Here is a 27,833-nt window from a genome sequence, read left to right as displayed (position 1 = left end):
GGAGGATGGTGAGCTGGGAGGATGGTGAGCTGGGAGGATGGTGAGCTGGGAGAATGGTGAGCTGAGAGGATGGTGAGCTTGGAGGATGGTGAGCAGGGAGGATGGTGAGCTGGGAGGATGGTGAGCTGGGAGGATGGTAAGCAGGGAGGTGGGAACAAGAGGATCCTTGGAGCTCACTGGACAGCACTTAGCCTACTTAGCAATGTTATGAGGCCAAAGAAGACTGTTCCAACTAAAAGAAATAAGGAGCCTGAGGACCAGCACTCAAGGATACCCTCTGACATGCATACTTAAACACACTTGTGTACACTCATTTACACCCAGACACAACATATACACACGGACTCATGAATGCACACAGTTCTTTCTTACCCCTCCCCCACACCATGATATCACATCCTGTATTCCTGCAGGCTCTCAAACTTTATCTTCGGTGATTTTATTTATTCACTGTTTGGTTCCTGACCAGGTAGCAAGGCTCCAGGCTCAGAGCCCAGGCTGTGGATCCCAGGGTTCAGGAAGGCCTAAGAGCTTCCAGAGATCAGAAACTAACTTTCCTTCATGGCAGAAGCCTCGCCACCTCCCCCGCCCCTTATTATTTTTAAATACTCCTTCTTAGTGCCCTTGGCCCGGCAAGAACTCTGAGCTGGCAATCCTTACCATGAAAGTACAGATAGGTCCCGGCGATCTCGGAGAATTGATTCCTCATAAATACTTAACAGCTTTATTTTAAAACCACTCATGTTGAGTTCATGTACGCATCAACTGTAACCCACAACTTCTCTGAGAAGTCGGGTTGGCATCAACTCCTTCTAGGCGTGGCCTATTCAAGTCGCCAGCTTCACCCAGCATACTATGGGAGGTATGTCCCTGACATTACACCATGCAATCCTCAGAGGAGTCTCAGGAATCAAGGCTCACTCTCTGGGTGAGGAGAAGGAAAAGCAACTTGGCTTGTTCAGTCAGGGCAAGGCAGAGTTGGGGATAGAGCTTAGCACAGCCCTCGTCACTGTGCCGCTGCATGATAAATATTATAAAATACCACACAAAAGGTCGCCTGTACTAAATGCAGTGAGCATCCATTCTGCTACAAAACCAGCAAAGTAATGGCTCTAAAAAGCCAAGCACTGACAGAGAAGCATAAGCAGAGGGTTTGGCTTCCCAGCCAACGCAGGCCTTATAGAAGGCACTGGGGTGGAGTAGGAGGGATTCAGTTAGCAGGATACATGAGCCATTCTTTTTGGGCATCATGCCAGTGTGTGGAGAAAGAGCCAAATCGTGGAATACATTATCAATGACATTCTCCAGTATTTAAGAAACTCACTAGCTCTTCATCTGTAGGAAAGCCATTCTCTACCTGGGCTCTGAAATTTACAGTACAGATTTATATAAATACCCCACAACTGGTCCTGGTTCAGAGCCAGGAAAGGGCCAGGAAGCCTGGCAGCATAGGGTCATCTTTCCACTTCTCTTAACTGTCAAACCCACCCCAATGGCCATCCAGTCTTGCTGAGAAGGCTATGACATGCCCAGACTTGGTACAATTAGCTTGGAAGGATGAATCCACCATCTTTCTGATTGGCAATTTCCTTTACAGGCAGGTTTTTGGTTTTTGGTTTTTTTGAAACAAAAGGAGAGGCTCTGTACATCTTGCTGCCTGCATGAGCCATCTGTCACAGACACCTTTGGGCAGTGCAGCCACAAGGAGTGCCAGGAACGCTTTGATCAACTGCAGTCAGACAAGAAAGAGCTTGTCTCTTGTTTTCCCTCTGACGAAGATGAGCAGCTCGCCTGACGCTTCCCCTATGAGGGACGTTTTTACAAGGGATTTAATTGAGCTTCTTAGACTTGGTAGGGGAATCAGTGATCTTTGTTGCTACCCATGAGCCAAAAGGCGTTTGGATGAGGCTCCAATCGAAGAAATGCCACATAAGCAAGGATCTGGGAGAATTGTTGAGCAGATTCAGGTTCGGGTTCTTTAAAGGTTTGTTTATACCTACGTCAGCCCACGCTGGCTCCAAGGTGACTTGGACACCTCAGCACGGTGATGTCTAATGAGAGACAGATGAAAGGAAGGATCAAAGGGAGGGAAAAGCAGGAGGAGATGAGAGAGCTAGCCAGCCTGAAGGATCTGGAGGGCCACGGATTTGACCTTGTATGTCTTGTTAGTCACAGCGAAGTGAACATGGTCAGGATATCAGACTGCTCCTGGTGGTGGTAATGAGAGAGAGAATCTCTGTGACCTCGAAGGAGTTCCCAGTTCTTGGGTCCAAAGACATGTGTACATTATCTTCCCGGAGATTGGAACCGTGCACGGTCTATCCCAATGCAAGGGACCACTAATGACTGGATGCCAGGCAGCGGGCTGTGTACATGCTCAGGCATTACCTAGCATGACAACATTGCTCTGGTGACCATTCCCTACGTTAGGAGGTTAAGATCCAAAAGAGTGGTGGCATTCATACAGAGTCGCATGCCTAATAAACACACCAGGCTAAAGGTAAGCATGCAGCTTTGGCAGTGCTCATCCCATTCCCATATGCCTCAGTGTTCCCTCACCTGCCTCTCCTCTGGGCCAAGTGAACACAGGACCTCCCTTCTGTCTCTCAGGAACTCTGAACAGATCCATGGGACACTCATGTGCATGGCCTCATTCACGAGTAGCCTCTTCATTCAACACTGATCCCTCTCCACTCAACATTGGCCCAGGGTACAATGTTATAAGCTATGGAGGTCTAGAAAAGTAAATCCCACTTTATCTGTGTGCATCATGGAAATTAACCGTAACGGCAGACAGCACACCCACACCGCTTCCCATGGAGCAGGCTTTGTGCTGAGCATGCCCCATGGACCAGTCATGTGATCAGAAGGCATTTGGAAAAGCCAGAACCCATGGGACCTAGAAAGACAGCAAGGCATGGAGATGCCACTCACTCTCGGAGCACACTCCCTGCACATCAGAGGTAGCTTCCCTTCCTGGTCATGGCAATTTCAATGTCTTCAGATGCTGTTGCTAGGTGTCTCCTAACGGACTGATCTCACCCACTCCAGGTAAGCATCTCTCTCATTGCCCTCACTCAGCCATGCCTGACTTGGTTCAGCCTGTGTCTCCACTGTCCTCAGCACCAGATGACAGGATTCACTGTAGGAACAGGTGTATTCCCAAAGTGTTTCCATAAGCACGAGGCTATAAAGGTTTTAAGATGATCGTCCTTGCTTAATAAAATCTTATTTTCCCCATTTGCATTCATTAGGGAGTTATGGCTATGATTATATTAACCATAATATCCTAATAAATTCTTGCCTAAAGATGCACCAAATACATCAGGACAAATTAAAACTTTCTCTTCAAATTTTAAAAATGCCACTCAAACCCTGAGATAAATGTACTGGGGGATGGGGAGGCTCCTCCAACTGGTTGGCAAAGTAGCTTGAAGACATTAAAGCTGGGATAATGTTGGAGCTTAAAACTCCAGGGCTCCTGAGGGACTGGAGGACTCGGGATACATTTATAGGGATTAGAAAAACTACCCTACACCCGCCCTGGGAACTACAAAGGAAAACCATTAAAACTGACCTCAGAAGAGGAGAGGATGTCTTTTTGTCTCCATGAGGACTTGACCTTGTTGTCTTAGCTGAGTGACTTTGGGGGTAGCTTGATTCTGCTAGAATAAACAGGCTTTACACGTTTGTGGACAGCGATGCCCAGGCTGTGGTTCTTGAGGGTGGAGGCAGGGTCCAGGATGATGGTTTGAGTATGAAATGTCTCCATAGGCCCATGTGTGAATGCTGGGTTCCCAGCTAGAGGTGCCGTTTGGGGAGGCTGTGTGGAACCATTAGGAGGTAGGGGTTCTAGCCAGAGGAAGGACACTTATTGAGGGTAGGCATGTCATAGCTTCCCACCCAAGCTTATGGTCTCTTTTTCTAACCCACACATGTCTCTTCTGACTCGTGGACATGTGGAAATTTGTACCACAAGCTCTTGCCAGCTGTGATGGAACTCAGCTGTAGGTGCCATGCCTTCTCTGTTAATGATGGACTGCATCCCTTAAAACTGTGAGCCAAATAAAGCCCTCCTTCCTTAAGTCGAGGGTGTCTATTTCAGGTGTTTTGGTAATAGAAACTATATCTAAAGTGTCTTACTTCCCCCAACTAGATCCTGGAGGTCCGTCTAGTCTACTGGGTCCCAGGCTGTCACCACAGATGACTACCCCAGAAGAGGCAGGTAACTTCTCTCTTTCTAGTTTGTCCTTCCTTCCCCTTCTCCACATTGAGATCAGGATTCAGGCATCCACTGGCTAGACCAACCTGAGGAAGGTCAGCTGAGACAAAGCCCATATGATGTGGTAGGGGTGTTGAGGTAAATCTCCAACCCCAATAAGCCTGTGCAAAGAACACACAATTCAGTTATAATGTTTATAAGCTGCACACCTAGATTGGGCAGGTCGACCACTACACTACTTTATTCCCCAGCTATGGGGTCCCTTGCTGCTTGCTGGTCCTCCAGGCCATGTGGTTCTGTTCTATCTTCCTTCTACCTCCTCTTTCTCTGTCTTCCCCTCTCTTCTCCTCTCTCTCCTCCTTCTTCTCTCCCTCTCTTCCAGCCCCACCTTTCCTTCCCACTGCCCAATCTTAGGCTCTAGCCTTTATTTGACCAGTTAAAATGGTGAGAAGGTTCACATAGAATCACCAGAGTACGTGATCCACTCCTCATAGGGGCAGCCCCTCTTGAGGAAGCAGAATTAACATCAGAATACAAACAGCACCAAGGCGGCAAACCACAACAGTGGAGAACATCAGCTCTGGAGATGGATCTTCTAGAACCAACTCTGGCACCACCACTTGCCAGCTGGGTGACTGGGTGACCTTTTGATCCCTAGGGTCATCAGTTTCATCCTCTGCAAAGTGGGGGTCATGCTAGACTCCCGAGTTCTTCATGTGAATTAAATGAGGTGACTCGTAAGGATTACACAACATGGTGCCTGGTGCCTAATAAAACACTCAAATGAATAGCGCTATTATTTTTTCATTAAGCTTTCTATTTTGAGATAATTGTAGAGTCATGTGTGGTTATATTAAAAAAAAAGTCACAGAGACATCTTATACACTCTTAATGCAGTCATTCCCAATGGCAACATCCTGCCAAACCATAGCACAGTATTACAACTAGGATCCAATCAAGACTGAGTGGTTTGGCCACCCCAGCACCCTGTGATGCTGTAATATCTTTTTCTCTTCCAAGATCAGTAGAGGCTGAATATCTAGAGGGGTGTGATTGGCCACAGGGCAAGGGCTATGAGAAGAACACTTACAGTACTATACCGAGGGAACCCACACTTTAGAAATCTCTCTCTGTGCTCCCCAGGGATCACGTGTGTTTCCATATGCTCCAATGCACCTGCTGCAGGACTCCCTTTGAAATCCAGATTCTTGGGCATTGCTTGCTGCTGCTGCTGCTGCTGCTGCCACTGATGGCTCCACAAAGAACTTAAGTCTGGTTCATGTCACCCAAAGACAGAACACAGCTCAGACTGTTATCCTATGAAGAGATCTGTGAGTGCCGGTGCAAATCAGAGAACGTTTTGCCTGCTTGGGGTCCTCCAGTGACTGCTTTGTGCACTCACCTCATCAGGGTCTGACCTTCCTACCAACATTTTTTTGTTAGTTAATCCCATCTCCTTGGCTGGACACACTCCACCGGGACCAGTTTTCTATTTACATTTTTTAAACATTGACTTAATTTTTATTTATGTGCCCATGTGAGTTTATGTGCACCACACGTGCACCACATGTGCACAGGTACAAGTGGAGGCCATTAGAGGGCACTGGGTTGGATTTCCTGATGCTAGAGGTATGGTATGAGCCACCCACTGTGGGTGCAGAAAGTGCTCTTAACTGCTTGACCATCCCTCTAGCCCCCTGTTTTACAATTTTTGATCATTCTGGGATTGCTGGGGTCTCCAGATGTCCCTCCGTTGTATATGACTCCCCAAGGACCTCAGCACTACTGGCTGCTGATATATTCTAGGGTTTTCCATGCACCAGCTGTTGAAGTTGAACATCTGCCCTCTGGTTTCTCATAGAGTTGCCTTTGGCTTTCTTTCTGGCACCAATCCTCCCACTGCATAATCCTGGTTTTATTTAACACTATTTTCATTCTCTATCTTCTCCGGGTAAAATACAACCAGAAAAGAGGAAACCTCACCTAGCTCTGTCCTTCCATTCTTCACATCAGGGAAGCATCTGGCATGCATCAGATGGTGTCTGATGTTGGAAAAACAAACTCAATTGGAAGAAAAGTAACAAGAAGAGAAAGTGAATTTTTTCAGTACTTATCAGATCAAACAAAATTTTTAGATGGCGGTGTGGCCGACATTTCTTCAACTCTCTGGGAAATCAAACCTGGATAAAAATCATCTCATCTAAAACATGTGCGAATGGACAGTTCCCATCACTGTGATGTCTAGGGGTGTGGTCGTGTGACAAAAAGATTGACTTTGCATGGATTTTAGTTAAGTTGAGTTGGCTTGGGATCCAATGTCTCTTACTGCAAAGACAGCTAACCAACTAAGGCTGGTGACTGGTAGGGCAGTCTGGGGGCAATGAATAGCCAGGTGTCTATAGAGGGAAGGCAGATCCTAGATGGTAGGCAGTTAGCAGGTGGGGGATGGTCTCATTAAAATAGGAAAGTGGACCTGTCTCATGGACTTTCTCATGGAGACTTTGGTACCTGCTCCCAAACACAACTGTCTCAAGAAGGAAGCTGGTATAGAGCCAAAACCATCACCATTTCCTTTAACATTCTCTTGGGAGAGTCAGGTATCAGTCAGAGATGGAGAGATGCCTGCCTTGGAAAGATATCTTATCATAGATCTAACTCCAACATGTGGCCCAGAATCCCTGCCTTGCCTTGGGCTGGTTTGATTGACCCCTGAGACTCCACATGCTTAACGTGCCAATCAGATACAGTGGTGGCACCTGTATCATAAGGATGCCCTCAAGCATAGCATGGTGTGGTTTGAATGAGAAATGTCCCCCTCCCAGACTTCTGTATTGGAACACTTGGTTCCCAGTTGGTGACACTATAGGGGGAGTTATGGAACCTTTAGGGGGTGGAGCCTTGCTTGAAGAAGTATGCCCCTGGGAGTGAGTTTTCAGAATATATAACTTCCTTCCATTTCCTGTTCTGTCTCTGCTTTTTATGTGTGATTGAATGATGATGTGATCAGCCAGCTTTCCGGTCTTGCTGCCGTGCTTTTCCCATCATAAAGGGTGTCATCCCTCTGGGGCTGTGAGTCAAAATAACCCACTTTCCTGTCTAAGTGGCACCTCACAGAGCTACAAAAGTGAATAATGACAAGGAAGTGACGTCAGTGCTAACTACCTTGTGTGCTATAAGTGTGTGTATGTCGGGAGGGGGACTGTAACTCTGTGTGTGTATATGGGGGACTATAAGTGTGTGAGTGTGTGTGTGTGTATGGGGGGACTATAAGTATGTGTGAGTATGGGGGACTGTAAGTATGTGTATGGGGGAACTGTGTGTGTAAGTATGGGGGGACTGTAAGTTTGTGTGTATATGGAGGACTGTAAGTGTGTGTGTTGTTGTGGGTGGACAATGGCGTACTCTGAAATGCTTAGCAACTAGCTCTAAAATGGAAAACAGCCTCACTTCAGTGTTCTTCGAGGCCAGTGGTGTAAGGAATACTGGCACAGTTACAAGAACAAGCCCGGTGGGAAAGGAAACAGTGGATAAGTACTGGCAGGAGCTGCCACTAACACAGCGTCGGGCACGCTCTTCCCTTCTAAGTCTGGACATGAACACCAGAAGCAGGATGATGAGCTGGTGAGTGAGGCAGGACCAGGGGAGACAGCTATAAGGACTGGGGCAGAAAGGGAAGGACTGTTAAAAAGGGAAGCAGAGGGGAGGTCCCATCAGGACTCACGCTGAAGTCAATGGGGAGGTGCTGGTGCCAGCAAAGATGGACACAGGGACAGAGAGAAGCAGAGTGAGGTGTCACGTCAGGGCAATCAGAGTAACAGCATTAAGAAAGTAGCACTGCTGATGGGCACACAGAAGGACCATCTCAGAGCTCAGACGGGCATGAACCTGAGATTGCTTCTAAAAGATAACACAAGGGGCTGGGAGACAGCTAAGTTGCTACAGCCTTGCTACACACGTGTGAGGCCCTAAGTATGGATCTTCAGTGTCCATGTAAAAGCCAATTATAGCGGCATGTATGTATAAAGCCAGCACTCGGGAGGTGGAGGCATTTTATTCTCAGAACTCTCTGTCCAGCTAACCTTAGCTGAATTGATGAGCTTCAGGGTCAGTGAGAGACTCTTTCTCAAACAATAAGACGAAGAGAGCTTCAAGAGGACACCCAATGCTGATGTGTAGTCTGTGTCGTCTGCACATATGTACACATACCCACACAAACATTTACATACACACGCACTCACACACAAATACAAACTCACACACATTCACACATATTCACACACACATACACTCACATACACATACGCACACACTCATACACACATATGTACACCCACACACATATACACACACACACATACACTCACAAATACATATACATACACTCACGCATACACTCACACACACATACTTACACTCATATGCACATTCACACACACATAGTCTCACACATACACTCATACACTCTCTCACACATATACACACGCTCACACGCATACACTCACACATTCTTACTCTCACACACATACACTCACACATTCTTACTCTCACACACATTTACTCATACACACATTCACACACATACTCACAACATACAAACTCTCTCACACACATACACACTCACACATACATGTACACACTCACACAATACACTCACACACTCTCTTATACACACATACACACACATACACTCACACACTCTCTTATACACACATACACACACACACTCACACACTCTCACACACACATACACTCTCACAGTCTCATACACATACACTCACACACACATACACTCACACACACATGCACTCACACACATACACACACTCACATACACACAGACACACACACACACACTCACACACACACACATAAACTCACACATACAGGAAGAAATTATTGGAGCTTCAGGCACCTTGGAGAAGTGCTGAAGTCGAGGATGATCCACGCCAAGGCAGGATTAAGGGGCTGAAGTCCCAGGCAGTACAGAAATCAGCAAGGCAGAACACCAGAAGAAGGCTGCTGGTGAGGATAAGATTCAGGACCCGAGTTTGCAAATGCAGATGGAGGAACAGCCAAGGAATACAACCCAAAAAACTCCGCTCCCTCCCTGGTCGGGCACGATAGCGATCCAGGAACAAAACTGATCGCAAGTCTAATGCTTTCACTTAAGAGTTTGCCACAGGTGAACTTTTAAGCCCCATTGCTGGGACTGTGCAGACTGGCTTCCAGTTTTATGAGTGATCCCAAAACTGGTGTGGCCGGGGAAGGAAGAACTGTTAGTCCACCAACCACATCATTAAGAGGCAGCCTGCTGTAGTAGAATCTTGACTGTACCGATAAGTGACGATTAATGCAGTTGGAATAAAGAACTTCCTGTGCCTCGAGAAATGAGAATCAGCTTAGGTTATCAGTGTGCCGAATACATATTACTCACACGCCTAGACTTCATTTCAGAGCCTGGGATCTAGGCCCCTTTAGTGCCCCAGCATGGGGAACCAATTCAAATTTACATTTCAAATGAAAAATCTCATTATTTAGTTAGCAGATGACCTCATGATTACGGATCTGTAATGTCCACATCTAATGACTGTAAGACTGAATGGATTCCATGGGTTTTATATTACAGAGGCGACTGAGCTTAGTCCCAGCTTACGTTTCTCAGTGCTTCTTGGTAAAGGCTGGGGTAGTGTTTACATTTGTGATTTTGTTAGTGCTGAAGTAGGAAAGAGGAAAAAAAAAAGATAATTCAGGAAGCTGGGGAAACAGCCTACTACAGTGATTCTCAACCTGTGGGCTATGAGCCCTTTGGGGATTATATATCTGATACCCTGCATATCAGATATTTATATTATGATTCATAACACTAGCAAAATTACAGTTATGAAGTAGCAACGAAATAATTTTATGGTTGGGGGTCACCACAACACGAGGCACTGAGGTAAAGGGTTGCAGCGATAGGAAGGCTGAGAACCACTGGCTTAGTGGGTAAGGGCGTTCACTGTGCATGCGGAGCTGAGGTTAAACACCCAACTACCACATAAAAAAACAGGGCAAGGGTATGAGTGGTTGTAACCCTAGCTGTGGCAGGCAAAGACAGACAGATCACAGGAACTTCCAGGCCAGCCAGTCTAGCTCAAACAGCAAGCTTCAGGTTCAACAAGAGACCCTGCCTCTCAGAGTGGTAAGGTAAGGAATAATAGAGGAAGGCACCCAGCATCCCCCTCAGGCCTTTGTGTGCATGCACACAGGTGTGTACAACTGTATACACACTCATCACATGCCACCTGCCACCAACACCCACCCACCATATGCCACCTGCCAATACACACCAACACATACACCTGCCACATACCACATACCAACACACACAACCACCACATGTCACGTACCACATGCCACACACCAATACATACACCCACATCAAAAGATAATTTATAACATTTAGAAGTGTTCCTTCCACTTAGAATTCCTCTGCTGTTTTATCTTAAACTGAACAACATCCCGGAACACTCTCGACCACAGACCACTGGCTGTTACATTTCAGTGATGCACAGTAAAAATGGTACTTGGCTGGCCTGAGGCTTCTGTTTCCACACAGGGCTGCTTGCCAGGCTGGTCCTGGCTGGTTCGTGTGAGGTTGGGTTTGGGATGGGTTCCTACCAGTCTCTGATCCGAGTGACTTGCTGTGCTTGACGTGGGCAAACAAATGTAACTTATTCTTTCCTACATGGACTTGGGAGCATATAAATGCCTCATGGTACCGTTGGGTCCAGTCCCCAGTGAGAACCCTAGTGACCTTTCATAGGACACATCACTTCACAGTGTGTTGTTATACTTGCTGCTTGGGGGGCAGCCATTGTGACCTGTGTGACCATGGGGGAGGTACAGGGAGGGCTTTGGAAGTGACTCTGTGGTTCTCCAGGACATCGCCATGTACCTTTCTCTGGTATTGATTCTACATGGCATTCATTCACTAGGATAATTCATAGGCACTGCTGACATGATGCTCAAAGCATGATGCTCTGTGACACACTCCTGAGTGCTCGCCAGGGACTGTATACACTGCCACACCTGCCCGAACCGTTCTTTAGGTGTGGGTTGAATGAATTACAGGCCCTTTAAGTACTGTGCCAACACAGTAAAGCCCACCTAAGGCGTGCAGCCTTGGCCTGCTTGGAGTTCACAAATCTAAGATAAACATCATCAGTGGGGCAAATCCAGAGACAAAATGCAGACAGCGAGCAGGACCTTCACAAACAAATGAACACGGAGAAAAGATTTTGATGTGCCCTCACAGGCAGGAAGCCCAGATTGCTAACTGCATCCCAACCCTGGGCACAGGTAGGGTCTTAGCCATGGGGAGGACCTGCTTGGAAAGCCAGGCTGGTGTGAGGAACTATTTGGGGATGCTGGTGCTTGGCAGCTGACTCTGGAGATGAAGTACCAAGATTTAAGTCTTGATTATAACAGGTACTATCAGTTATTCCCAGTGTGGTGTGAGATTATTAACCTGAAATGCCACAGTATCTACAGTAGTCCAATGGGGGCAATAGTAGCACCCACCTCATTGGGTTTTGTCAAGAAAGGGTACACCAGTCTTGGTAGCGTCGGTCTCAGAGTGCTTATTTGCAGCCATTCGTGGTACGGCACGATGTCTCCCTCGGAGGCAGAGAGGAGGAGCAGGTAGTGGGTGGAGTATGGGTAAAATGAGAATGTCTTAGCCTTTAGAGACAGCCAGCAGCAGGGCTAGCCTTCTCTTTCCTGCCAGGCCTAGAGGCATCCTTGGATTCTTCCCTGGCATCACTTTGCAGGAAGATGGTCCTCTAAAGCGATGGCTTTCTGGAGATGCTTGCAAGCATTATCTCTGGACTCCAGACACGGGAGCTACCACTTCCAAGGGACCTTCGCTTCTGCTGACCTAACTCCCCGAGGTGACCACAAACTTCACAGTCAACCTTGGCTAGTTTCTCCTGCCCAAGGAAACTTTTATACTAGCAAGAGGGAGGATAAATGAGCCGGGAAGGTGGAGATCCTTTTGTGGATGAACATGCTTCATTGGAGGAGGTAGATCAGCTGCCATATCAGTGGCTGGAAATCCCAGAACCACAGAAGAAGCCTTCCAGTTACATAGCTAGAGACCATAAGCCAGCTTGAGGTCCTCTGCTCAGGTCAAACCTTCCTAGTGGTCTTCCTAGTGAATGAAGCAAGGCCTTCCAGGCGAGTCTCCCGGGGACAAGTGGTTCTTCTGGGGGACGGAATCGCCAGGGTCTTTGGATGTATAATCTCTGCTTGGAAAAGGGTTTTCTCCTCTCCCTCACACAGCCATGACAAAGTACCCAGACAGTGGCTCACTGACTTCATCTCCTCCTCTCATTCATCTTTTTTATTTCCAATGTGAGTTGTTAAGTCACCGCTCCCCGCCACTCCCTGAGTGATAACTTGCACCCGAGTGGCTGCAGGTCTCCAGTTATTGGAGCCTTCCTTTATTTCTCCTAAGAACATGGGTAGGGCTTCTTAAGAGCAAGTATGACAAGGGGGCCATGTGGAGAGAGGGAGGTGAGGCGTGAGCCCCAGCCCGGGTCTTGCCTTTGCTGGCTTTTCTTGAGTGTGTCACTGAGCTGCAAATGAGGGCACTGGGTACCGGCCATCCCTCAAGGTTAGAATCCTCGATTCACTCAAAACCCAAACTCTGCCGTCAGCTCAGGTCAGAACAGATATCAGTGACATTCATGGACTATAATAGAACAGAAGAAGACTGCGTGTTGCTACCACACCAGAACCAGCGCTCTATGACCAAGCTGTGGCACCATGCTGGTTTCCTGTTCACAGCAGCATATAATCGGAACCTTTTCTGCATGATGCTAGAGTCCCTAGCAAAGGTGGCCAGGTAAAGTAGGGGCCTACATCCTCTAGCTGAGCTTGTTTAGTCTGGAGGTGAGCCCTAACTCATGGAATAAGACTGACAGTACTGTGAAAGGATGTTTAATGCTTTCACACACACACACACACACTCACATGCACACAAATACCTATACCCATGGACACACACCTATACCTATGCACACACCCATGCACACACACATATGCACACATACACCTATACCCATGCACACACCCATGCACACACACACATATGCACACATACACCTATACCCATGCACACACCCATGCACACACACATGCATATATGCATGCACATACACCTACACCCATGTACATACATACTTACACACATGCACACACACACCTACACATATGCAAACAACATACCTACACCCATGCACACACACACATACACACACCTCTCAAAAGATACACGTAAGACTGACATTGACTGAGCTAGCGGCCCAGTACTGGTCACACTCCCTGCAGCGGATCTCCACAGCCACAGATTACCTTTTTCCCCCTTCCAGGAGGGGTCTCCCCATATAACCCCGGCTGTCCTGGAACTCACTGTGTAGATCAGGCTAGCCATAAACTCACAACGCTCCTCCTGCCTCTGCCTCCTGAGTGCTGGAATTCAAGTGTGTGCCAGCCACCACAGCCAGATGTTTTTTTCTATTTTTCAAAGGTGTGGATACTTTTGCTTAAACAAGTTTCTTAGATAGAGGCCTTTGAAATGTCTTTTGTGATTTATTTATTCTTTTTATGTGAGTTAATACATACTACATGCATGTAGGAGCCTGGCCTCTGTTACAGCTCCCGGAACTGGAGGTATAGGTGGTGGTGAGCTGGCAGGTGTGTGCTGAGCCCTGAACCCAGGTCCCCCATAAGAGCAGTAAAGTGCTTGTGACCACTGAGATCATTACTATGTTAGTTCTCAGTGTGAGTTTTAAAGACATGATTGCAGTTTTTAACATGCCCTAACTATTTCAAAGGAAGCAGAGAACTCTCACGTGCACATAGGAGCGAGCGTGTGCCTGTGTGTGTGCTGCGGACATCCCTCGGCATCTCTCAGCTCTCAGATTTGGATAAAGGGGTTGGAAAAGCTGTTCTATATTAACACTCCAGTCCTTCATGTAATCAGGGAAGTGAGTGTCCATACACTTCGCCATGTCTACGGAGCTCAAAATAAGCCCGTTTTGAAATCGCGAGTTAAATATCTGAAATGCATTTAAATGCAAATTATTTCTGAACTTATCACAAAAGCTATATAAAGTATCAGGAGATTGAGCTGCCACTGACTGGTAACAACTCAGGGCCCAGCACACAAATATCCATTTGGAGATAGCTTCCTCTTTGCATTGCACAGTGGGCCAGGTTGAAGATCTCAAAGGCAGTGAGCTATTAAAAAATAAAAAAGTATCTCAGAGCGAGGCACATTCAGACATATATCCTCAGTACGTGCATTAACGCTTAAAATATAATCCGCCTAAGTGTACCATATAGCTGCAAATTGTGTTTCTGAATAATATCTACATAATTTTCAATAAACTCATAGTAAATTATCTAGATCTCAGGTACCAAAGACAAATGGTCTTTGCTAGAATTAGTTTTCCCCCAGGAGTGAAGAAATGGAATCTATCTTCTGTAATGGGGAAAATTTAAAAAAAAAAATCACCTTGCAGAATAGAAGATAGCCTTGGCAAGTGCTGGCTGGGACATACTACCATGGGCACTGCTCAGAATTTAGGGGAGCCTGGCATTAGAGCAGCAGGTGGTCAGAGGAAACACGGCATGGTTAGATGGCTTGGACATCCAAGATGGCCGCCAGGGAGTTCACTGGTGGCTTTTATTAATGCTTACACTCGGGTCAGAGCTATACTATACAACTTCTTGAGGCTCAGTTATCCCTTATGGTGAGGGCTATCCTGTGAGTCCCAGTGTGTTTAGAAACCTCTCTAACACTCACCCACTTGATATAAAAAACATTGGCAGTTCCACCACACTGGCCAGAGTGTCTCCAGATGCCATCACCTGTCCCCTGCAGACTGGCTTTGTTCCCAGTTGAGAATAACTGGTCTACAGAGAGCAGCTGGCCTTTCAGTAATGAGTGACAGAGGGAGTGTGGGGAAGGGGGCTCTAAGGGGACAGGGTGACTTCCTCCTTTGGATCTTTCTCCATAGGCTTTGTATGGACTTTCCTGACATGTGCCGAAATCTCAGTTTCTCCACATGAAAAGCAGACAAAAATAATCTGTACCTTTTAGCTCTTAGATTAGGGAAGGGTTATTGCTGGGTTTATAAAACGATAAAGGGAGGAGGAATGTGTTTTGGTGGATGTATGTATGGTCAGGTGTGGCAGGAAGGGGATACCCCTGAGGGCCCATGCTGAGGTATTCCTTCCCCTAGAGGGACCAGCCACAGGACAGTATAGTACAGAATAGAGTTTATTCAGGGCATGGAGATGGGAGTTAAGAGGGTAGTAGAGACAGAAAGGCACACAGAGAGAGAGAGAGCACACAGAGGAGTAGAAGAGTTTGGCCATGAGCAGGTGGAGGGGGGGGAGGGGAATGGGGAGAGAGAGGGTAAGGGGAGAGGGGACAGAGTGGGAGCAAGAAGGCAAGAGAGCATGAGAGAGCAGAGCAGGGAGAGGGTGAGCAGCCCCTTTTATATTGAGTCAGGCATACCTGGCTGTAGCCAGGTAACTGTGGGGCGGAGCTTAGACAAAGAAAAATGCTAACAGTTATTCGAATATTTTGTTCAACCTCAAAGTCCTCCAATGGAGGACAAGCTCTCTGGTCTTGTAGAACACTTCCTACTGAAGCTCTGGCTTGGGAGCTGACAGAATCACACCCCAAACTGTTCCAGTGCTCCAGGGCCCACCTCACTGTTTACTGTTTGCACTGTTTTCCTTTCTAATTTTCTTCTTAAATTTTTAGTTTTTTTAAAAATCCCTTTAGAATTTCATATAAATTATTTTGGTCCCATTCTTCCCAGCTCCTTCCAACTTCACGGCAGCAGGAGCTTGGCCTCCCGGGTGCCCTCGTCTGATGTCTTAGGGCCCTCCTTCCTATGTAATCTTAGGGTCAGCACTTGGCAGAACACCACTTGCTGGCCTGAGTGGTCACACATGCCATGCAGTTGTCCCCGAATCCTTGGTGGACAGATGCCCTTTGGTAGGCTGCGACTGGGGTCTCATCTTGTGCTAAGGTGACTGGTTTAGGGTTGTTTTGAGTGCATGTGGCTCTAAACCTAAAGAGCCCATGTAGCTAGTCACCTCTCCTCTCACACCTGAAGACAATGACCTGTAAGTAGAAAACATTTAAGAGACTCCAGGGCTGTGGAAAGAGGCCTGGGTGTTCCCACACTGTCAGAAAAAGTGTCAGAGAACCTGGTTTAGCCAACACCATCCTTGGGCCTCTAAAGGAAAAACCACAGGGTGGTCCCTGGTTCTTCCTCCAGCCCTTCTCACACTCCCACCCTCTCCCCAGGGAGCCTGCAGGAGCATCTTCCCCTCATAGTCCACTGAACTGAAAGAGGGGATCAGAGATGGAGCCTAAAACAGAGGATGGGTCTGAGAGTTGATAAGATGACAGATGCTGATTCTAGAAGGTCTGTGCTACCCTAGATACCATTTCTATTGATTGTTCCCACCCAATTCACATCTAGAGAACTGGGTGAAGGTCAGAGCCAGGAAGATGAGCAGGTCTACAGAAAGAGCCCAGCAATTAGCAAGGATGCTGTTCACAGAGCACAGACTCAGTCCACATTCAGAACCAGAAATCTGCCCTCTCCCCTTCCCTGACTTCCCTAGAGCCTACACTGGTCCAGCATACTCCCAAATGATGCCACCTATACTGACTACTGTACCCAAATACTACTCTTTATGCTTATGCGGGGTTTGGGAGGCGGGGGGCGCTTCCAAAGAGCTTACAGCGAAATAGGAAGCTAAGTTGGATATAATAAGTCAGAGAAGAAACAGACAAGATATGATACATTTTTCTACACTGACTCAGAGACTCGATTGCCATGGGAAAGATTCTTCCCAAGTCCACTTCGTTGCAGGACCGTATTTGGGACCCAAATAGCCCTACCAACGGTCTGGCCCTCAGGTGACTGGAAACAAAACAAAACAACAACAACAACAAAAACCACTAACAGGGAGTGACTGAGACTTCAGTGGAGACCTCAGCGGAGGTTCTGCACTAACAGGAGAAAGAGAAGGTGAGCATGCGCAGTGCAGTGTGGACTGCTCACCACCTCACTGGCAGCCTCCCCAGCCTTCCACGTGGACCGCTGTCTCAGGTGCATCGCTATACCAGTTCTAATCCCAGGAATTAGCCATCAGAGAAGATCAGCTTCCACAGAGCAGCGGACCGCTCAGCGTCATGCAGTCAGCGTGATTAGCGTTTCATTTGCTAAGCATCATCAGAAAAGGCCTCACTCAGCCCTGTTTGCTTTTGCCGGATCCCGGGTTCAGATTCAGATTTCCAAGTATTCACCTCGGAACGGGGTCTTTCTACCTGGCTCCATTTGCAAGAGGAGGAACACGCACCCCGGAGTCACCCACTCTTGGTTCTAAGTCTTTGCTGGAGTTTTTGTAAGTCAGTGCTGAGAGATGTGCACTTGGCAGAAAGGAGCTGGATACAGCCCCCATCTGCATCTTCAGAAGAAACCAAAAGAACATGGAAATGGCCTGTTGGTGCCTTCCGCCCCACAGTGAGGAATGATAAGCCTTCCTTATCGGGAAGATCTTCAAAGACATTCCAATCAATCAAAGGAACCAACAGCAAACAGCTCTGCCCAACCCCTACACACCAAAGTGAAAGTCGGGAGTTCTAAAAGAGAAATTTTTTTTTTTTTTTTTTTGGCCTGGATATCAGGCCACAGTAGCTGCAGAGGACCAGGCAATACATAAAACACTCTTTGCCCCTCCCCTGTGGGTTTAGCAATAAAAGACAGCCTTCTGGGGCCGAGCTCTGGGGAGGCAAAGATGTTTCTTTACTCTGGCAGGCAGTGGGTTTTCAACAAATGAATGCGTTTTCGAATTAATTTCTATTTCATAGCAATTTGAACGTTATTGTTGACTTGCTCAAATAAATTGTATCATACGGAAACACAAATTGGATGCCACCTCCTTCCTGAAAACCCTGGGAGACCGAGACGTCTCTTAGAATAAAAATCTAAGCTCCTATCTTACCTTGCAGGGCCTGTTGGATGAACACCTCCCAGATCCACTAATATTCAGCAAGTCATATCCTTGGGGGGAGCTGGGGCTAACTCCATTCCATCCCATGTTCCTTGGTGGAAAAAAGACCCTTGCCTGATACACGGCATTCTGGCTTTGGAGTCCCAGAGATTCAACGGGATGTTTCTTTTCTACCTTCAGTACACCAAGCAGAATGGCCCCTGAGGGGACATAAACTGATTCATGGGACTCTTGTGCCTACAGTTCTCAGCATCTGCCCTCATCACGAGAGACAACTGGTTGAATTACATCCCTCAGAGCACACACCCCATTTTCTTCCCTACCCACCAATCCCTTCCTAGTCCTGAATCCTTTCCCACCATCCATACCTATGCGCACTTCTCTGAGGAGACAGAACTCTGCCACCATTTTCTTGCCCTGGCTTATTGCTTCTTTTTTTGTTTGTTTGTTTTAAATTTGTAGTACTGGGAAAGGTTTGCCCCCAAGACTGCTCAACTTCTTTGAGTATATACTTAGCTCTCAACCCCCAAAGCCAGTTCTTGTCCCTGATCCTTGTCCAGTGCATGACAAAGCCAGACTCAACTTTCTAGCAGCAATCAGAGGGTTGTACTGTGGTAGATCTGATCTCAGGGCTTAGGTTCACTCAGATAGATCTGAAGGAACAAACCGAGGCTGTTTTCAGCCTTGGGGCCGAGTCCTGCGGGGCAGTGATTTATTGCAGTCCTGGGCACAGGGTAAAACTGAGTAGTCACCCTTCGCTGTGAGCCACCAGGCTGTAGTCAGGAGAGACATGAATGAGTTTTGTTGTGATCCCTGTGTCTAAACTCTGACATGCCTGCCCACTGCAGAGGGCACTCAGTGCCTATCACACCCCTGGGTATTTCCCTGTAGACTCAAGGTTGGCTTGGCAAGGATCAACAGTAGCTTCCACATTGCAGGCTGACTCCCATACTACCACCCCTCTGGGTCATGGGAAGTGCATCACAACAGGGATCCCCCAAAGTCTAGCCTTTCTCATGCCACAGTGGCATAGATGCCTCTTTGGATGGGCAACCCTTTCTAGCTGAACTAACCTATACCAGTAGTGTTTAAGGCCAGATTCTTACTCGGTCTTTTTATATTGGTCTGATTGGCCTCAAATTAAGTCTAGGGGAATCTCTCATAAAAGTAATGCCAGTCATTTTCTTCCCTCCAGGTCCTCAAACGCCCTTCCAGAGCAAGAAGAGTTCAAGGCCACGCCCTGTGTTTAGTCTCTTCTGCTCCTCTCTGCCCAGTGCCACAGCCCAGGTCCCTGATCAGCTCAGTATTACACTGTCAAAAATGGAGAAGACACCTCATGCATCTTGATAAAGGCAATAGTTGTCAACTGGGTGGTGTGAGCTGGGATATAGGCTCCATCTGCATATATGGGTAGGGCCTAGATCCATTGGAGTGGCTGCAATACTTAGATTTCTAGGGATAATTAAGTTTCAGTGGTATATTTTGAGAGACAGAGTTGGAGAAGTGACTTCATTTTGCTTATTTGTGGATTGAGCGATTGGGCAGGATGGCTCTTCGTGTCATAGGATGCCAGAATTTTGGAAGAAGTTTTGAAGCAGCAGCCGTGGGGTGGAAGAAAGGGTCCTAAGGATAAAGAGCTTGTTGCTCAAGCTTGAGGGACCTGAGATCAAATCCTCAGAACCCATGTGTGGGGATCTGTAATCCTAGTACTCTGAGAGTGAGATGGGAGGTGGAGACAGGACAATCTTGGAAGTTTGTGGGCCAATTGTCCTGGTGTGCACAATGATTGGCACCCTGAGGTGTCCTCTGACCTCTACAGACTTGCTGTGTTACATACCAGCCTCCTCTCCGATACACGTATTCATAAAACAAAACAACCGCCACGGCGACCTCAGTCACATCCCAGTTAGGCAAGGAAGGCGAGAAAGACAATCCTGGCCTGAACTGGATCTCTGAACATGCATGGAGTCTGGAGTACCTGCCAGGAGGGTGACATGCAAGGATCTCCAGCCAAGGACAGAGGAGGCTAGGGACAAGCCTAAGGATGCAGAGTCTCTTGCCTGCCACCTGGAGAGCTGAGCCTCTTGCAGGACATCGAGTTAATGAAATTCAGAAGAAATCTGTTTTCACAGCCCGGAGTGAGGAGGCAGCTTTGCTTAGTGAACCAAACACATAATCAGCCAGGAGGCCCTGGGCAGTCTAATCCAGGTGTGTGGCTGCTGCAGTGATGATGCTGTTTAACCTCTCTATGCCTCAGTTTCACCGGCTGCATCCAGCAGATAAGGCCGGGCTGCAAAATGAAGGCTCAGACAGGTGGGGAGGCGGAGTGGAAAGAGTCTGATGGAGATGCTCCCAGGAGCTGGGGCGGGTAGAAGCCTTGGGCAAATCATGAGTTACTTCTCCTTAAGCAGCCAGAAGATAAGCGTTCATTTGTTTATCACACTGTCTATTTGTCTATTTTTTTTAAAGTGTTTGTGTCTAAGGAGGCTTAGAAAGCAGTTTTACTCGGCAGTGGAGAGAGGGGAAATGAGATGATTTTTTTCTCAATACATTAGAAGCTCCTGGGCTACCTCATTTGGCAGTCTCGTCTCACCTCTGTAACAGGTGTCGTCGTCCTTGTTCCTAATTGTGAGTAAACCGAGATGTAGGTGTGTCATATTAACTCAGTGCGCCTTAAACATGGCTTTACACACCCGGAGAGTTTTCAGGAGCACACTGGAGCTTGGTCACACTCTAAGACATCCTGTCTTAATTGCTTTCAAATGTTGTTTGAGCACTGAGGGTGAGGGTGGGGAGTTCAAAGGCTCCCCAGGGTGATTCTATTACCAGCAAAGTCTGAGAACTGAGAACTATAAATGCCACCTTGAAGATCACAGACCTTTAAGGTCGAAATGCTGGCCTTGCTGAGTTCAGCCCGGCTTCCTCCTACCCAAAGTTATCTCCTGTAAGGCCTCTCAGTCTTAGGAAAACGCCTTCATCTCCTGGACTGAAGTCTGCTTTCCCTGAAACAAGCACGTACTCAGGCCTGTGGCATTTCACAGTCATCTGATGTCTAGACAGGGATGGAGCAAAGAAGCCCAGGACACAGCTGCCCTGCTCTCCGGAACCTTTAAAGCAACAAAGCATTGCACCTGTGGGTTGGGTGGAGGGTTTTCTTATTGCAAAGGGGAAGCATCTACTACAAGCATAGCTAGCACAGAATGGAACCCAGGAATGGGCTCAGAGGTCATTCCCTGGGGTGAAGTAATGAAGCAAAAAAGATATAGTGATTCAAGTGCTTAGGAACTCTGTGTGTGTGTGTGTGTGTGTGTATGAGAGAGCGCTTGTGTGTATATGTGTGTACATGCCTGTGGGATATGTATGTGTGAGAGAGAGAGCGTGTGTGTATATGTGTGTGTGTGTCTGTGTGTATGTGTGTGTGTATGAGAGAGCGCTTGTGTGTATATGTGTGTACATGCCTGTGGGATATGTGTGTGTGTGTGTGTGAGAGAGAGTGTGTGTGTATATATGTGTGTGTGTGTGTATGTGAGCTTGTGTGTGTTTGTGCCTGTGTTGTGTGTATGTATGTGTGTGCGTGTGTCTATGTGTCTCTGTGAGGGAGCACATTTTAACATATGTGTGCAGGTATGCCAGTGGACGTAGGGGTCAATCTCAATTGTATCTCAGGATGCACACACTTTGTGTTTTGAGGGGAGGGTTTCTGGGTAGGATCTAGAAGTCATCAATTATGCTAGGATGGCTATTCCGGGAGCCCCAAGAATGTTTCTGTCTCTCCAGTGCTTTCTAGATTATCATGTACCACCATGCCTGGCTCTTTCTGTGGGTACTTGGAATCAAACACCCTGATGCTTCAGTGGTAAGCATTTACCCGACCGAGCCAGCAGCCCAGCCTGGAGCTGTGTTAGACCCATGTTCTGGAGGATGCTCCAGAATCACTGGAAGGTGAATACAACTCGACTGTTGGGACCTGCTCCAGTATTTATGACCCAGTAGACGTGGACGGAGACGTCTACCTAGTTCCCAGGTAATGATGTAGATTGGGGGACACACTCTTGGTGGCTTCCCTAGTAGATGTACCCACCAAGAAAGCATCTCCAACATCCACCTGCTTAGCTGCTACCTCGGCCCTAGTATCTATCTTTACTTCTATTTCACCTGCCCTAGGCCTAAGCTGTTAGGCTGGTATGTGACAGGTGGCTCCCAATGGCAGACACTGCCTGCCTGCATACCCCACTTACAGCTCTCGTGTCATCAGGAGATGCTGCTGGGATCATTCTTATCCTAGGGAAGAGGCAACAGAGGCTGAGATTCAAATAATGCCCGAGATGAGACAAGACTGGGGTGCACATGAAATGGAGAATACCCAACCTCTCTGAGCCCACAAGAATGGAAACTTCACATGGTTCATCCAAAAGCAAAGTTGAAGCTTGAAGCTTGGTGGGTCTGCCTCTAAAGCTTGGGTCCCAACCTGAGCTGTTTGTGCCCTTCCATACAGGCTATTCCTTGGCCATGTGGGCCACAGGCTGACCACAGTGACATGAGAAGGTAAGAGGGTAGATATGGAGGTTCTCATGGTGACTGAGGACCTGATTATCATCCCAGCATGAAGGAGGTATGTTCATGAATTTGAAGTCGGCCTGGACTATACAGAGGGAGACTAAACTGACAAAGCCCAAAATGGTAAGATTGGAGACACATACTACTGTTGCAGGTACAGGCTGGTTACCTGCCCTATCAACTGTGTTGTTGCCCACTGGCTCCCATTAGGAACAGATCTTCACTGTGGCATAATAGATGCTGAGCTGGTGGTGGTGCCTGGTCCTGGGCTAGCGACCCCAGAAAACTAAACGAGTATGGGACCCATCAACTAGAGTGTGGGATCCATCAGCTGTGTAGGATCTGGACATAGCTGTGTCCACACGCACCTTGGACATAGAAGTGATAAACATGAGGCCGATGCTGAGCTTTTAAGGGCAGAGGGTCTAGAGAGTAGAGATTCCACATGCAGTTCTGAGCAATGTTGATTCAAAGCTGCATGTCTAAGTGTCAGCAGTGGCTACTATGGCTCTCCTGTGGGGGCATTCTGCCTGTAGTTTAAGACAAGTGGGACTATCTGGAGTTATATTTGACTGTTAAGACTTAGGTGAATACCCTATAGTGCTCAGGCCAGCCCCAAATTTCACTAGGGCTCAGGCTGAGAAGCTTTGCATTGAAATAACTGGACATTTCCTGCCATGACACTTGCTCTGGCTGTACCAGCCTGGTTACTTAGGTCTGGGGGTAATTCTGTCGGGTACTTGTATCCTTTGACACATCCATTCTCCCTGTCAAGAACTCAAAGGAGACTTCGTTGGTAACCCCAAAGTAGTCAAAGAGGTCACCAGACTAGAGGATGAAGAAGACTTATATTGCTGTCCCCACCGTGGAAGGATGGGAGAGCTTCACAAGTTCTAAAACCATCAAGGGTTCAATCCTATTCAAGTGTTGGGTACATCACCCAGGCATGCCATGAACATCATCATCAACAAGATAATACCCTAGATGTATCTGTATCTCCCACATGTCTTATGGCCTTAAACTTTAAGGTAGGTCTACTTCCAGATGGAAATAGCCTTTTTCATATTCAGTCCCCTTGTGTTGAGTTGTCTTGGAGCCACGCATTGGTTAGAAGTAAGGCAGAGGCCATGACTGGAGGAAGACCTACAAGCAAGGAAAGTGCTGGGTGTATCCCAATTTTATGGCCACGTCCCTAACCATAGAATCAAAAGCTGACCAGGAACTTGGTTCAAGGGGGAGTATATTACTTAGGAGGAAGTGTGAACATGTGTCTCATGCCGAGGTCTTCCTATGTCCTCAGGCTGTGGTGGTTTGAATGAGAATAGCCCCCATAGATTCGTCCATATGAATACTTGGTCTCCAGTTGGTGGAATTGTTGGAAGGATTAGGTATGGCTTTAATTGGAGGAGGTGAGGTGTATGACTGGGAGCGAGTGGGCTTTGAAGTTTCACAAGACTTTTGCCCTTCCCAGTGTGTATTCTTAGTTCCTGCTTGTGGATCAAGATGTGAGCTCTCAGATGCCCCCACCCGCAGGCCTTTGCTCTTTGCTCATGGACACCAACCCCCTGAAGCCATAGGCCCATCTAGAAGTTGTCTTTGATAAGTTGCCTTAGTCATTGTATCAGGCGTGTAACAACAATAGGAAAGGAACTAAGGCAGAGATCAAGAACCCTGGAGCCCCAGGTACCTGCTCTGTCCACACAGTGCAATATATCGTCAGACTGACTAGCCTTGGAATCACCTAGGAGTCTCACCGCCAGGTTCATGGGCAAGGGTGTTTCCAAAGACTTTAACATGGAAGGAAAGACCCATCTTGATGTGGGAGTCACCATCCCGTGGGCTGAGCGCCAGCATCCATCTATCTCTCTCTGCTCCTTGACTGTGGATGGAATGTGATCAGATGCCTCTTGTTCAACATGGTCACGCTTTTCCCAGCACGATAGAATGTATCTCCTCAAACTGCAAGTTAAAATAACCCATCTCTAAGTTGTCTTTGTCAGGTGCCTCTGCCACAACAACAAGCAAAGTCCTGCATAGAACATCAAGCTCATGTTTGTGACATTAAATGAGATAATCATGAATACTTGTGGTTGGGCCCTGGCATACTGTAAACGTTCGTGGAATGTTGGCACCGACATCTGTATAACAGGACATCTTGGAAACCCCTGTGGTCTTCGGCCAACATATTTATTATCAGTAAATGTAATAAACATTCTTTATAGGTCTGTGCATGTCAAGGACTCTAATGGCTTGAATGTAAAACGACCCCCTCAGACTGTAAGCCAGAACAAACCCTTCTACCCTTAAGTTGCTTCATGTGTTTCATCACAGCGACAAGGGAAGTAATTAACACAAGATCCTAATAGGCAGTCTAGAACACAGTAGGTATACAGGAAAGTCAGTTCCCATTTTTTTTCCAAACACTCCCCTCTCCTCTCACCCAGTCAGCTGTCCAACTCCTACTATGCAGACCTGGTCAAGGGTGACGCGTGCCTTTCACATTTATATCTGCTGTGCTTCCTGCCTTGGCTCATACCCCCCATGGAGACCACTCCAAGCCTCCCACCAGGACCCTCACTTGCCTAACTGACACTGTCTCCCACTCCATTCCTGTCCTCCCATATTGACAAATTAGCAGCCAGCAGATTCCATTCACAGTGAGAGAGAATCATTACCACCCGCTAATATTTTTATAGAATTTCATAAACTTGGTCATTCATGAATCATTTACAGTACTTTATTCCAATGAGGAGTTCACAAATCACTCAAACACTGGCAAAACGCATAATAATGAGTGATATTTCAGGAGCCTTTACATTAATATGTCAGCTCCCAAGACTGCAAGAGCTAAATTATCTTGCCAGGTGCCACTTCAGGTCAGAACCACAGGAAGCCCTTCTGGGCACTGGGGCCGGGGACTGTGGTAGGGTGCCAGTCAGTCGCAGAACGGGATGGAACTTAAGGGTCATTGATCCCACAGTCGGTCAGACTCTCTCTCAGCCCCATTTAGATAGGTCCTAGGAAAGAGGCCAAGGAACCTGGATCCAGTGTTGAAGTCTAGTTGGGGATAAAAGTGGGAAGAGCAGACTTAGAAGCAAGGCTTTGGAACCGTTGGGAAACTGGGATGGATCCTGGATCTAATACACACTGAGTCCTTGAGGAAGTTCGTAAGTAACACTGTTTCCTTTTCTCTTCCTTCCTCCCTTCTCTTTTTTCCCTCCTCCCTCCCTCCTTTCTCTCTCTCTCCCTCCCTCCCCCCTCTCTCTCTCCCTCCCTCCCTCTCTCCCTTCTTCCCTCCTCTTCCCCTCCCTCCCTCCCTCCCTCCCTCCTCCTCCTCATCTTCCTTCTTTCCAACTGAACAGTGTCCACACATGCTAGGCAGGCGCCTCTACCACTGAACTGTATCTCAGGCCTTCTTTCTAAGTTGTTATTTGAGACAGGATCTCGTTGGATTGTCCAGACTGGTTTTGAATTCACTCTGTGACTCTAACTGGCCTTCCACCTGAGATCCTTTCTGCCTCAGCCTCCTGGGTACCTAGGATGACAGGGGGCCTGCTCTGCTCCTTGTCCTTGGCAACTCTGCTTCTTCTGCCTCTTGTGTGAGACAGATAAGAGTGTGCACAGGGAGGGGGTCCAAGCTATCTGCAGTGCAGTGTTTAAAACTGGTAGCTTTTAGTACTGGTATTCATTTAGGGTCAGGGATGGCTGTATCTCCAGGAATGTCTTATTTGCCGGCCCCCTTGACTTCCATCAGTGCCTTCTGGTTGGATCTGGGGGAACTGTTGGCTCCCAGACACATGCTTTTGCACATGAACAGTGTTATTTAACTCCAAAACAAACAACAGCTATATTAGCGCAATTATGATGTCAACACACACGCCCACATACTCTCTCTGCTTTTGAAGCTTGGGAGAATAGAAGTGAAAGCCCGGGGGAAGTGGAGACTTAGGATGTGTGCTTCAAAGAAGCCACTCCGTTCCCAGGCACGCCGACTGTTACAACCAGAATGAACCTGGCCTCCATCTTCCAGACAGGAAGTCATTTCCCAAGAGAGTCTGAAATAGACAGGATATACACCATCCTTGTGTCTAAGGATAGCCTGACAAGAGTCACCTGTTCCTCCTCCGGGAGACAAGGAAACGGAAGGGAAGGGCTGAGGCATTGGGAGACAGAGCAGGAGAACCCAGGCTGCCATGGCGGTGCGGAGCAAAGACCCCTAAGAATGAAAGGGAACAGCTTTGCCATTCATCCATCCTTGTCCTCCTGGGACCACACCCCATGATGCTCAGCGGCAGGGGACCTGCATATGGCTGGAGACCCTACAACACACCACATGGCTACGATACAACCCAGAAGTTCTGGGAGAAGCCTTCAGCTGGAGTTTCTGAAACAATTAAACCACAGGTCATGGGTGACCTAATTCTGCCTGATAACCTGAGCCCTGAAGGCTGCTGTGACTGTCCCCCAAAGTTTCCCATCTTCACGGACGTTGTCACTGTACCTGGAGATAAAGATCACTGCCACCTGAGGTAGAAGCCCATACTGAAGTGGGCTGAGTGTGTGGCACCCAGAGTCTTCACCTGGGTCTCACAGGCTTCTAGCAGAATGATACTCTATAAACTAATCCTGGATCCCACAAACATCAACATGGCACTTCCTACTCGTTAATGTGTGCAGGCAGCATCTTGAAAGGCACCTCACTGACTCTCTCATTCCCCAGGTCTCGTAACCTAAGTTTCCAGGGTACAGGCACTCCTGGTAGACCTCATTCTCTTCATTTCATATCTCCTGTTTAATCCCCCAAATCCCTTTGATACTTCACGGAAGGACAGTGCAACCACAGCTCTTGTTTACATTAGACATCGTTGTGTTTGTCAGATGTCTGACACCAGGTCAAACGCGTTAGGAGACGGTAGAACTTAAAAACTTTCAGGAAGATGATGTGGCTTGAGAGAGGTCCTGA

General features: G+C 47.5%; 1 protein-coding gene across 1 annotated transcript in view; it reads right to left on the bottom strand.

Annotated features, from left to right (window-relative positions):
- Nucleotides 1-27,833, bottom strand: part of Cdh13 (cadherin 13) — a 1,030,912-nt gene that overhangs the window by 435,102 nt on the left and 567,977 nt on the right. The gene's annotated exons all lie outside the window — the stretch shown is intronic.

This window comes from Mus caroli, chromosome 8, assembly GCF_900094665.2.
Source record: "Mus caroli chromosome 8, CAROLI_EIJ_v1.1, whole genome shotgun sequence".
NCBI lineage: Eukaryota > Metazoa > Chordata > Mammalia > Rodentia > Muridae > Mus > Mus caroli.
This window is presented reverse-complemented; position numbering and strand designations above follow the sequence as displayed.